General features: G+C 42.3%; 1 pseudogene; it reads right to left on the bottom strand.

The window, feature by feature from the left end:
* Window positions 1-9,863: 9,863 nt before the first annotated feature.
* On the bottom strand, window positions 9,864-10,928 carry LOC117211417 (annotated as a pseudogene).
* Window positions 10,929-11,271: the final 343 nt, after the last annotated feature.

Below are 11,271 nucleotides of genomic sequence, written 5' to 3'. Positions count from 1 at the left end.
GCGACGTGTTAATGCCGCGCAAAATTCAAATCGAGCGAAACGATGGGCAGACAAGTACAAGTGACGAAAACGCGAGAAATATGTACGTATCGCACGCGCGCAGAAGAATTCGCTTTCCTGATCGGTTACAGGCAAGTTTCGAGTAAAGCTGTACAGCTTGTTTTGCTTGGAAAATCTACCTACGACAACCTTTGTAAACCAAACAAAACAAAAAAAAGAAAACGTTGTCACTGGTAAGAGGGTTGTAGTGGCACATAAATCAAGGAAAGATTTGAATTGGGAGAGACTCGTATTATTGTGCCTTGGAATAGCAACGTTGTTTTGGTTTGCAAAGGACGAAATATTATTGCCGTTATTTGTAATCGTCAAGCGGAGTTATATATGAACTCTAACTTTGAATTTTTTATAATAACACCTGTCGATATAAATAGACGAACGTGCTCTCTAGAACAGTCAAATACTTGAATAGTTAGCGAGTAGAAGAGTTGAATTGTTATCGATATATGAATTTTGAACGAGTGACGATTACGACCGGCATACAGTATTTCTGTACTTGTACTCACATTGATTTTAATATAATTGACTATTACAATTTTATTACTCGTTTCTTTATAAAACAAACCAACACGTTTAAAATAGCACCTCAGGAGTTTAAGTCACACAAGACATGTTACATACGTTGTTGAATATATATATATGTACAAAAAATCTATGTATCTAAATCTTCGTATTGTATCTGAATGTCACCTAGAAAGACGCTATGAACTTTTGTTCCAGCACAATGATATGGTAATCATATATTATATTAATTGATATTTCAAATGTTACACATTCGAATTACGAAATTGAATAGAATAGCAATAATAGTATCTGCATCGTTTACCTCTTTGTTATAAATGCATTACACATTTGAGTAAGTATTAAACATTTTACAACGTCAATTTATGAAAACATAATAGGAAAGAATTACTTACTAATGCTGCAATTAGTGCTATCGACGTGGCTGCTCCATAAACTATGACTGATTCGAAAATAAACTGTATAGCTAGAATAACCTCATAACGTGGAGAGATTGTTGCTGTGAATGGAAATTCCATCCTGATTAAAAACTTCCTTTGTTTTGAGTCTGATGAAAGTTGCTCTTCGTCAAATAATGTTAAAGCAAGTCCTGCATATACGAAGAAAGTAATCGCGAAATAACCAATTAAAAAATTCGAAATGCGGAAAGATAATACAGCCTTATCCGACATTATTCGTTTATTTCGAGCGGTAGAGTTATCAATATTCCAGTCTTCAAACATGGTCGTCAGGATTTCATAAAACGTTCTGTTACAAAATAATATTTTCTTTAAATCAAGTATAAGAAATATATATCGAAAATTGAATTTCGTTAAACGTTTTTCAATTATCAGTGCCACTGTAATTTTGACGTAACGATAGTTGTTTCATCTAAATGAATATACGGTTATATTGGATGCGTATTGGATCGGCTAGCTCGTCGTTCATATACGGTCCATCTATTGAAAGCCTCAACACTTCACTGACTGATAGCCGATTAATCGGTTCTTTGTCGTCGACGCTTACCAACCGATAGCCTATTAATCGGCTTTTTGTTGCCGACAATCTACTTATTATTTGAGCAGTAATTTGTTATTTAGTACTAAGGTTCCTTACTCAGTTGTGTCAGTTGCATTGCTTTGTAAGCTCCTACAGTTTTATACCTATTTGAAAAACTTACCGTTCGCGATGAATGAAAAGAATGGTATTGGAGAGTCTAAACTGAAACAGAGACGGCGCCAGAGAGAATCTGCGTCTGAAATGCTGGTCGAAAGTGCGTATGCTGTTGAACCGCTAGCGGTCAGTAAAGTGTTAAAATAAATGGAAGTGGTTATATCGAACATCGCCCAAACTCGTCGGTATACGTACGATGCTTCGTCCAAATCACTTTGATTTTTTCGTCCAACTTCTTGCGACTAGGAATATGATTAATTCGTCGTCTGGACACTGCACATCCTATGTCGTCTTTACACGCAAAGCATAAAATCGATTCGATCCTTTCGTCCAATTTTTTGTGACTAAAGATATATAACTCACATCTTTCAAGCGAACTTCTTCAAACTAATGAACTATTTGAAGTTGTTCACGATGTAAGAAAAATGGAAGATTAATGTACGAAGTGAAAGATTTGAATAATTCTAGAAATAGACGTTTGTATAGATATTTGTGTGTTGCACAAATAATTGATGCTCACAATTAGAAATTTTCATGATGAATGTGACAAACATGTGTACTCACACATGCAAGTACGAATCTGAAATTTGCAGTATACAATAAAGTCTCCATAAAACTTGAAAATTTGGGACCGCTATGAAATATTTATATACACTTGCACACATACATGCACACACACACATTTTCAAATTATATTTTGCCGACACCGACGGACGTAGAAACAGACAGCAGAGAAAGAAGAGATAGAGTGATCGACAGTTGCGATAGTCATAATAGACTAAAAGCCTACATCTCAGGCGAAGCAACGCTAATGCAGCCAACAGACTTTTTATTTTTGGCTTTTGTAAATCAAAAATTCATTAACATATTAACGCAGTGTTTCTCGTTAAAATGAAGTGGGATGTTATGCGGTTCAGGTTTATCTAGTAAGAAATAGTAAACATTTGTTAAATCCGTGTCATATTAGATCTGATCGTCCGCATACGCATCCAGTATAACCGTAACCTAATAAATAAATTTTGTTTATTTACTTATAAAAAGTAAATAGGTTATACAATATATTTATATCCTACCGTTTATGAAGCCAAATAATGGTAAATTTGAGGAAAAAGAGTGAATTTGATAAAGTAATGCTCAATCCATCTAATAATTCAATTAAACTCGATTTAATATGTGTAATACAATACCAATATTGAAATACTAGAAACGTTAACATTACTGTCGTCCAAATGATAATTTTTAATATTGGATAAGAAGAGTCTGGCCAAATACCGAACAAGCGAAGACTATATTCCAAAGGACGATTGATCATACTTTTCGAAGTCATCTTCATCAACTTTTGGTCTACGTTAAAACAGAATGTAATACTAGTCTAATAATTACTATAGCTGTAATCGCACTGATTTATTAATATGCGATAATAAAGCCCGGAATTTGGCACTAAATATCATATCAATTAATATTATACGTAAAACTTGAAAAGTCAAAAAATTTCGTTATCTCGAAAACTCGTTGTAGGAGACCTCGTATTATTATTTATTTATTTAACATTTTTCTCAACTTAATTAAAATCTTTTCTAAAATCTTTTCGAGTAATACCACTGCAGTGACAATTCAAATAAAATCAATAGTGCACGTTGAAGTAATTTCTCTAACATAGTTGCAAGTTGCACAGGTTGAATGTCCACTATATACTAAACTTTTCTCAGTGTTCTTATCGATTAGCTGAAATTACCTAGCATTATTACACTAATAATCCTAAGGTATCAATAATAAAAGTGAAATGACTTATTTTCCATAACTGCAACTTTAAGAAAAGAAAGAAGTCCACTCATTTATAATTGAAGCGATAAGAGCATGTAATTTTGCTTGCGTTCACATTATCACGAATTTTATAGCGATACTCCTAACTTCTGAAGGAAAGACTATAATAATATTCTGTACATACGATGACTCATACATGACGACTTCAAATGACCAGTGAATTAATAAGTGAATTGTTTGTTGCATGAAAAAATGTTTCAAAGGTTGCACAATTTCCAGAAAGACATACAGAGCTGTGATCGGTGCGTTGTTACTTTACCATCTTATCGAGCTTTTAAATGTAATGTCTAACATTTCTTTTCGGATTCATATAAAGCATTAAATTGTATGTGAAAATTACAGAAATAAATCAATTAAAGTGATATGCACTACTAGGCGATGCAGAATCTTCGGTGGCTTCCTGAAACGGAGATTTGACCGACGTCTTGTGATAGGTCGTACGCTGTTACGAACACGCGATTTTAAAAATAAGAGATCGTCACTGAGAATTTCCTGGCGAAGAATCTAACCAAAAGGAAATCACGAGAATCGAGAATCTAGTCGTTTACTCGACTCGGAATGATTTACGATAAAGAAAAGAATGGCGACGATGGATTTCGTGCGATGCAAAACACTACAAATCTTTATTCGATTTGAACCGAGGTAGGTGCCGCACAATAAATTAATATATAAGGAATGAAACAGTTCTAAATAAATAATACAGTAATAAATAAAGAATGAGAAGTTCTTTGCGCGATATAATAAGCAATACGATACAGTAGTAGAGAACTTGTGTAGAGAATGTTTGATCGTGAGATTTATTAGACGAGATGTAGAAACCGTCGAGTGTATTTAAAAATAATTAAATAAATTAGTATACAGACAATATTCGCTGAGACGCTTGTACAGTGTATAAATCGCAAAATAAGATCGCTGATGAATGCACGATAGATACTCGTAAATGCTGATCGACACTGCTGAGGCGACACTGTTTTACCCCGAGTTTATTATTACATTACGTGTATCCTAACGATCTTGATACTCCGAGGCAAAACAACAACATGATTTGAATTGTCCTCTAACACATATGCCGCTGCATTAACAATACTTTGCTTATAAATTGTAAATTGTAATTATAAACTTATAAATTGTGTAAAGTTTTACAAGTATTAAATAATGGAATCCCAAAGAAGACTATTTTCGTTACAACAGCAATCGTTCCGTGCCATAGCGTGCTCAAACGCGTGGCGTTGTTGGCAAAAAGTACGGTTTCTCTCTTCTGCTCTCCCACTTACACGAACAGTAGCGCGTACGTAACGAGATATTTCCCCTTAAAATCACACCATTCCGAGAAAGCTTGGTAATGTTATTAAATTTAATCTTGCCCGCCGACTAACGTTTAGTTAACATTAAATTTAGAAACCTTTACACGCACTTTAAATTAAACATACTAAAATCTAGTACGAGTTTCTAACATCTTGGAATTCGAATATTTCGTACGTCATAATCGATCACTAGATCATTCTCTTTTATATAACACTTACCATGACTGCGGAGCATATCGACGGAGCACCATCATGCTGATAGGATATTTGTGAACGTATGACGAACGGTACATGTTTTAATAGATCTGTGAACAATTCTCTAGTGGAGTAGGGTTCAATGATTTGGTGATAACATTCAGACTCCACCAATACGATATTGATTGCCAATTTCACGAAGCTAATAAGGATTATCTATTGCTCAGCATTGCATATCTTCTAAAAGATTTTAGTATTTTAGACCGTATTTCGTATAATACTTTTTTACATAAAATATGATGCTTTACCTGAATTAGGAAAGAAATGTTAAACATTTCATTTAAAAACTGAAGAAAAATCACATCTCGATAAAAAAACAAAATAACAACAACTGATTACAGCACTGTAAATTCCCTCGAAAACCGTACAATTTTTGCTTGAAACAGTGTTTCGTATACCAAATAATTTACGAGTTAAGTGAAGTCGTCATATGGCGCGTTTCGCCGTATACAAGCTACATTAGATTTTAACTTTGCTTAACATTTGAAATACATAATTAGGATTCACCGATGTGTGACACGAATTTTCGATCGGTAAAGCGGTATATTTTCTTCAGCAGAGTATGTCTGAGTATGTTGCGAGGTATGTTAAGGTATGTTTCAGTTGCCTTCAGTACGTTTTATCACAAGAAAAGTTGGACGGCGATACTACGATAAAATTACGTAGTGACACTTTCTACAGAAGAAAAAGACAAGTGGCTGGGGTTTAAGAACCTTGTTTTCATGGAGTGCGCGCCGTTCGTTGTCTATACTGACTGTTTACTAATAACTTACACCTAGCAAAATGTTATTCTAGAGGGACAAGAACTTACATTAGCACAGCATCAGTGACCGTTTAAAGTAGGTTTTTACGTCCGCTGCACGTGCAACCTGTCATTGTGCGCCTATTGCGTTTCCCGAGACGAGGCGGGAAGTAATTCGCCAAAGAGTTGTACGAGCTAGATTCGAAGATAGGAAAGTTATTCGATAGGATGGTTCCGATAAATCGCTTTATCAGAGAGCAGTGGACAGGCTTCCATCTCGCTACCTGTTGCCATGTGTGCGAAAAGTTGAAACGATGTAAAGTTTCACAATCATTATCACGTTACAGACACGTGATGTGGATAGGTCGGTGATAGGTGCTGATGTATAGATGATGAGACTGCTGCTGGTGTATAAGATATTGTCTTCGTCCGAGTTGGTTTCTTCTCAGTTAGGAGTCGTGGAGAAAAAATCGGACTACGAGTGCCGGGATTTGAACCTGTTCATGAGCATTCGTAACTAACGGCGCTAACCACTGCTCTGCAGTCGTCCGGTCAAGGATAGTGTCTTTGTGTAGCAAGCCACGGGACAGAAACTGTTGGAAAGTTTTGCTGTCGAGTGTCGCTACACGCGTATCGTTCAGCACACTCGAATTGTAATTTATATTATGAAGCATCGTTCGTCATATTCGATGTGTTCCATAATTTGCCGGGTTACGACGCGCATTTAATCATTAAAAAGCTCACCGACGTGTTTGAGAGTAAAGTAGAACTGTTACCATTAACTAAAGAGAAATAATATTTTGTAGCGGCACCTGAGTCAGAACTCAATTCAAATTATGTTGTTGTTTTGCCTCGGAGTATCAAGACCGTTAGGTTACAAGTAATGTAAGAACAAATAAACTCGGGGCAAAACAATGTCCCCATTACGTACAACCGTCAAACGTAGACGAATTCGAATTTTCCGGTTCTCCCCCGACCAGTATAAATAAACGGAGGCGATTGCGATCGATTTAGTATCGAACAGTATCGAACAGTAACGAAGAATATTGAAGAGTATTGAAGAGTATCAACGAGTATCAATGAGTATCGAAGTGTATCTACAGAGTATTTCCGAGTATTTAGTCCGTGATTTGTATCTAGTACCAACGACTCACGTGTACGGCTGTAAATTTATTTATTTATTTATTTATTCAAAATATATTTGACGGACTGCGACAGCAATATTTCGCACTCGTTATATCGCTCTATCTATCCTCGACTAATCTTCCACAATTTCTTTCACGAAACATGTACACGTGCATAAGCTTGGAAAAAAAGTATGTAAAGATCCGTTTCATCAACTCTGTTACGCCGGGCGACTCTCTGCCTGGCCCAGGTCACACACCGCGGGCCAGACGGACACCAGATGTCCGCTCTTCCGTACGGCGTACCCTCATTAGCCTTAAGCACCCGTCATAAACGCGAGTCACTTGCCTGCTAAGGTCCTTCAGACCCAACAAATGTCTTTTCTAAATCAGTTTCCAAAGACTATTGTTTACTACGGCTTGACACGGGAAAGTTAGTTTTTCTCACGTACGATGCTTCCTACTAGCAACTTTCTATCGGGGGCGGTTAAGACCCTTCCTAGTCCACCAACCTTCGTTTGTCCAATCCGAGGCAATATATACTGCCCTCACTTCTTGACCTAAAATGGCATGAACAAATCCGATGATCCCGTGCGCTAGACACACCCATCACTAGCTTTCCTCCGACACAGCATCGTCACTCAGCTTCACTTCTTCTACATCGTTGGAAAAGTCAACTACTAAGTCTAACGCCTATCGGGGCAGTCTAAGCATAACGCGAGAGTCGGTCTCGGTATTGTCGAGCATACATTTCCTCTCCTAAATATCTTATAGTGCTACGTCCACTAATACATTAAATCCAATTATAAGAGCCCTGCTCTAACGTACATATCTATCTTATCTTCGTGCGATAAGTGATTATCTATCTATCTATGCTCATCAGTGTAATCTAAGTGTTGGAAATATATAATTTATAATTCTGTGAATCACAGTGTTATACAAACTCAATCACCCGTATTATCTCAACGGAAATCAGGGGATCGATCAAGTCGTGGTGTCGATTGTTATAATCGTAACGGGAATTTACGACTCCCGTTGACGTCTCTCCTAGCGACTACGTCTCCCCGCGATTGGTCGAACAAACAAACTCTTTCAAATTTCTAAATTCGGGTATCGGCAACTTATCATCGTATTTGGAGAAGTGTAAGTTGCGTATCGTACGAAACGCCTTCGAACATCTCCCAAGAAGTGATTTAGAATTTTTCGATAGGAAAGGTATTTTACATTTTCCAACACTCGCGGTTGTGAGCAGGATGACGAAAGGATTTGCAAGCCAGACAAATAGATTAGAAAGTAGACTGTATAAAGTTATTGTAGGATCTTACTTTCTTTTTTTTCGTAGAGGAAACCGCCATAGGCGCCTCGCGCCCTCCAGGGAGAGGGCGCCGGGTAGTGCCGGATTCGTACCGGCTAAAACCTCAACGGTGATCGTCCTGACGATTGGTAGGAGAGCCCCGAGGTCATCTTTCCGTATTGCTGCTGGGGTACTCGTTCGTCTTCTCCCTGATGGTGTAATCGGGAGTTACCATTGTTTGATTGGACCACTAGTGGAGTCCACTCCTGACGCCAAGCTGCCTGGGCCGTCGTGCGAGTCCGAAGGAGAGACCAGACCCTCTTCGGCGTGACGGCACTCTCGATGGGTGCTGCCCTCTCACCCTTTCTCTCTCGGCGATGTACTCCTGTTTCTCCCTCAGCATTGCTTCTACGATCGCCACGGGGGCCAAACTCTCGCCGATGGCGAGTCGTGGGACACGGCGCGGTTCTTCCCACGCGGGGCAGACCTCCAGCGTGTGTTGTGCCGAGTCTTCTCCTTTCTCGCAATGATGGCAAGTGCTAGTTACCTCCTACCGAATTCTTACCAGGAACTCCCCGAACGCCCCGTGCCCGGTGAGCACCTGCGTCATCCTGTACGTCAGTGGAAGACTGCCACAATCACTCCAGGCCTCCCAGTTCGGTAGGACGATTCCAACGACCCGCTGAGGCCGCACCGCATCCTCGGCGGCGAATTGACTGCGCCACCGTTCCCAAGTCTTGAGTCTGGCCTCTCCCCGGACGTCGCGGACCGACTGGTCGGCAGAGTACAGGCCCTGCAGTTGATGTTACACCTGTCGGGGCGCTAGGTCCTTGAGCTCGAACGGAGGAGACGCCGCCAGGACAGTCGCCGACGCATATGATATCATCCGGTATCCCCTTAGAGTCCTGATGGCGGTCGTTCTATGAAGCTTCCTCAACAAGAGTAGACTGCGTCGACTTTTCATCAGATCCTCTGCCCACACTGGAGCCCCGTACAGGAGCCGAGGGCGGATGACTCCTTCATACAATTGGCGCACTCTGACTTCTGCCCCACCGATATTCGGCAGCAGTCCACATAGTGCGTTGGCTGTCGTCGTCACTTTGGGAACCAGGAGCTTGAAGTGCGGCCCGAACGTCCATTGATGGTCGATGGTGAGGCCCAAGTATTTCATCTGCGGTCCTACCTCAACCTCCTCTCCGCTTATGACCAGACACGGGTTGGGCGGAGAAGTCCCTCTACGTCGGTAGTCATAAAACCGTATGGCGTCCGACTTTTCTGGGGACACCTTCAGGCCCAGCCTTCCTATCACGCAAGCGGCGTCAAGCTCTCCGTGACGCAGCGTCTCGTGCCACCCGCGTCCTCCGGCCACGACCAATGTGTCGCCTGCGTAACACACCAATCCTGAGTCTGGGCGCATGAGGCAACCAAGCACCGTGTCATATGCAATGATCCACAGAATCGGGCCTGAAACCGAACCCTGCGGAACCCCGCGTTCAACCCCTTCTCCATGCTTGTCGGTGTAGCCGACCCATTTGTCGTTCAGGTAGGCCCGTATAACACGAATGATGTAGGGAGGCACCTCGAAACATTCAAGGGCATCTAATATCCTGTCCCAGGGTATGGTGTTGAATGCATTGACTATATCTAAAGAGACAGCCAGCGCTACCCCACCCTGGGAAACTATGGCCCGTGACATCTCTCCCTGGTTCACCGCATTCATCGTCGAGCGGCCTCGCCGGAAGCCGTACTGGCTTTCGTGCCAATCAGGCACTTGCCTTGACCTGTGCGCCTCCCGAGGGGCGGCAATGCCTCTTTCGAAGAGCTTGCCCGCTTTATCCAGTAGGCATACCGGGCGATCTGCGGACGGCGAGTCTGTCGGTCGTCCCTCCTTCTAAAGCAGGACCAGCCTCGCCATGCGCCATATCTGAGGATATACTCCCTTCCTCAGACAGCTTGTAAATAGGTGACGTAGTTTGGGAGCCATGATCGTCATCGTCTCCGTCCATATCCGCCCCGGGACTCCTTCCGATCCCGGGCCCACGTTGCGGGAGGCCATGTTATTCGTCGCATCCAGCATTTCGTCCTTCGCAACCCCTAGTTCCTCTTTCCACTCCACTGCCCAAGTCCGGGTAGTGCGCACCTGCCCCAGGTTGTCCTACTGTGGCGGGAAGAGTGTGCGAATGGCCTCTTCCAGCAATGCCGGATCCATATCTGCCGTCAGTGGTGCGGCCCTTGGACGCAGCCTCTTCATTATCATCCTGTACGGCCCTTCTCACGGGTCGGATTCGACTGACTGGACGAGGTCCATCCAGGCTGGGGCTTTAGCGCTCTTGATCTTCCGCTTAAGGTATGTAGCCACTCTCTGTATGTCTCGTAGCGGATTGAGATCTCTTCTTCGTCGTGTAGCTGCAGACGGCGGGCGCTCTGGAACTGCTTGCGGCCTCGAATGCACCTCGCCCGTAGCTCATTGCGATCTCTGGGGTCTACCAGTACACATTCCCGTTCTGTCGAGCCCCAGGCACGGAGCGCGGCATTGATTCATCAGATGCCGCTTTCATATCTTGGTGAAGGTTCTCCGCCTCCTCGTCCACGCTTGTCTCCTCTGTACGGACGTCCCAGTTCCAGGCCGCGGCAATGGCTGCTGCCTGGAGCATCTCGTTGTCTCTATCCTTGAGGCACCATATCCGGTGGCAGGTGGGAGCGTTCCATTCCCCTGATACCGCGGGCCTCTCTCGCGGGCATTGTCTCCGGGTCGACCTCCAGTCTGAGAGAGTCTCAATCCCTTCAGCTACTCTCCAGTCTGAGACCCGCCTAAGGCATTGGGGGTATCACATGTGATATCGACGATGGAACACCCTCTCCACGCCACACATGTGCTGGTCGAGCCTCTGTTAAATAAGAGGAGTCCGAGGTCCGCAGCCCAGTCTGACAGCACCGGGCCATGAGCATCTGTCCTTGTGTTCCCCTATTGCGTGGAGTGAGCATTAAAATCTCCCA

Source organism: Bombus bifarius, unplaced genomic scaffold, assembly GCF_011952205.1.
Source record: "Bombus bifarius isolate JDL3187 unplaced genomic scaffold, Bbif_JDL3187 scf7180000008233, whole genome shotgun sequence".
NCBI classification, from domain to species: domain Eukaryota; kingdom Metazoa; phylum Arthropoda; class Insecta; order Hymenoptera; family Apidae; genus Bombus; species Bombus bifarius.
The sequence above is the reverse complement of the archived record's forward strand: the minus strand, read 5'-3'. Positions and strand labels throughout refer to the sequence as shown.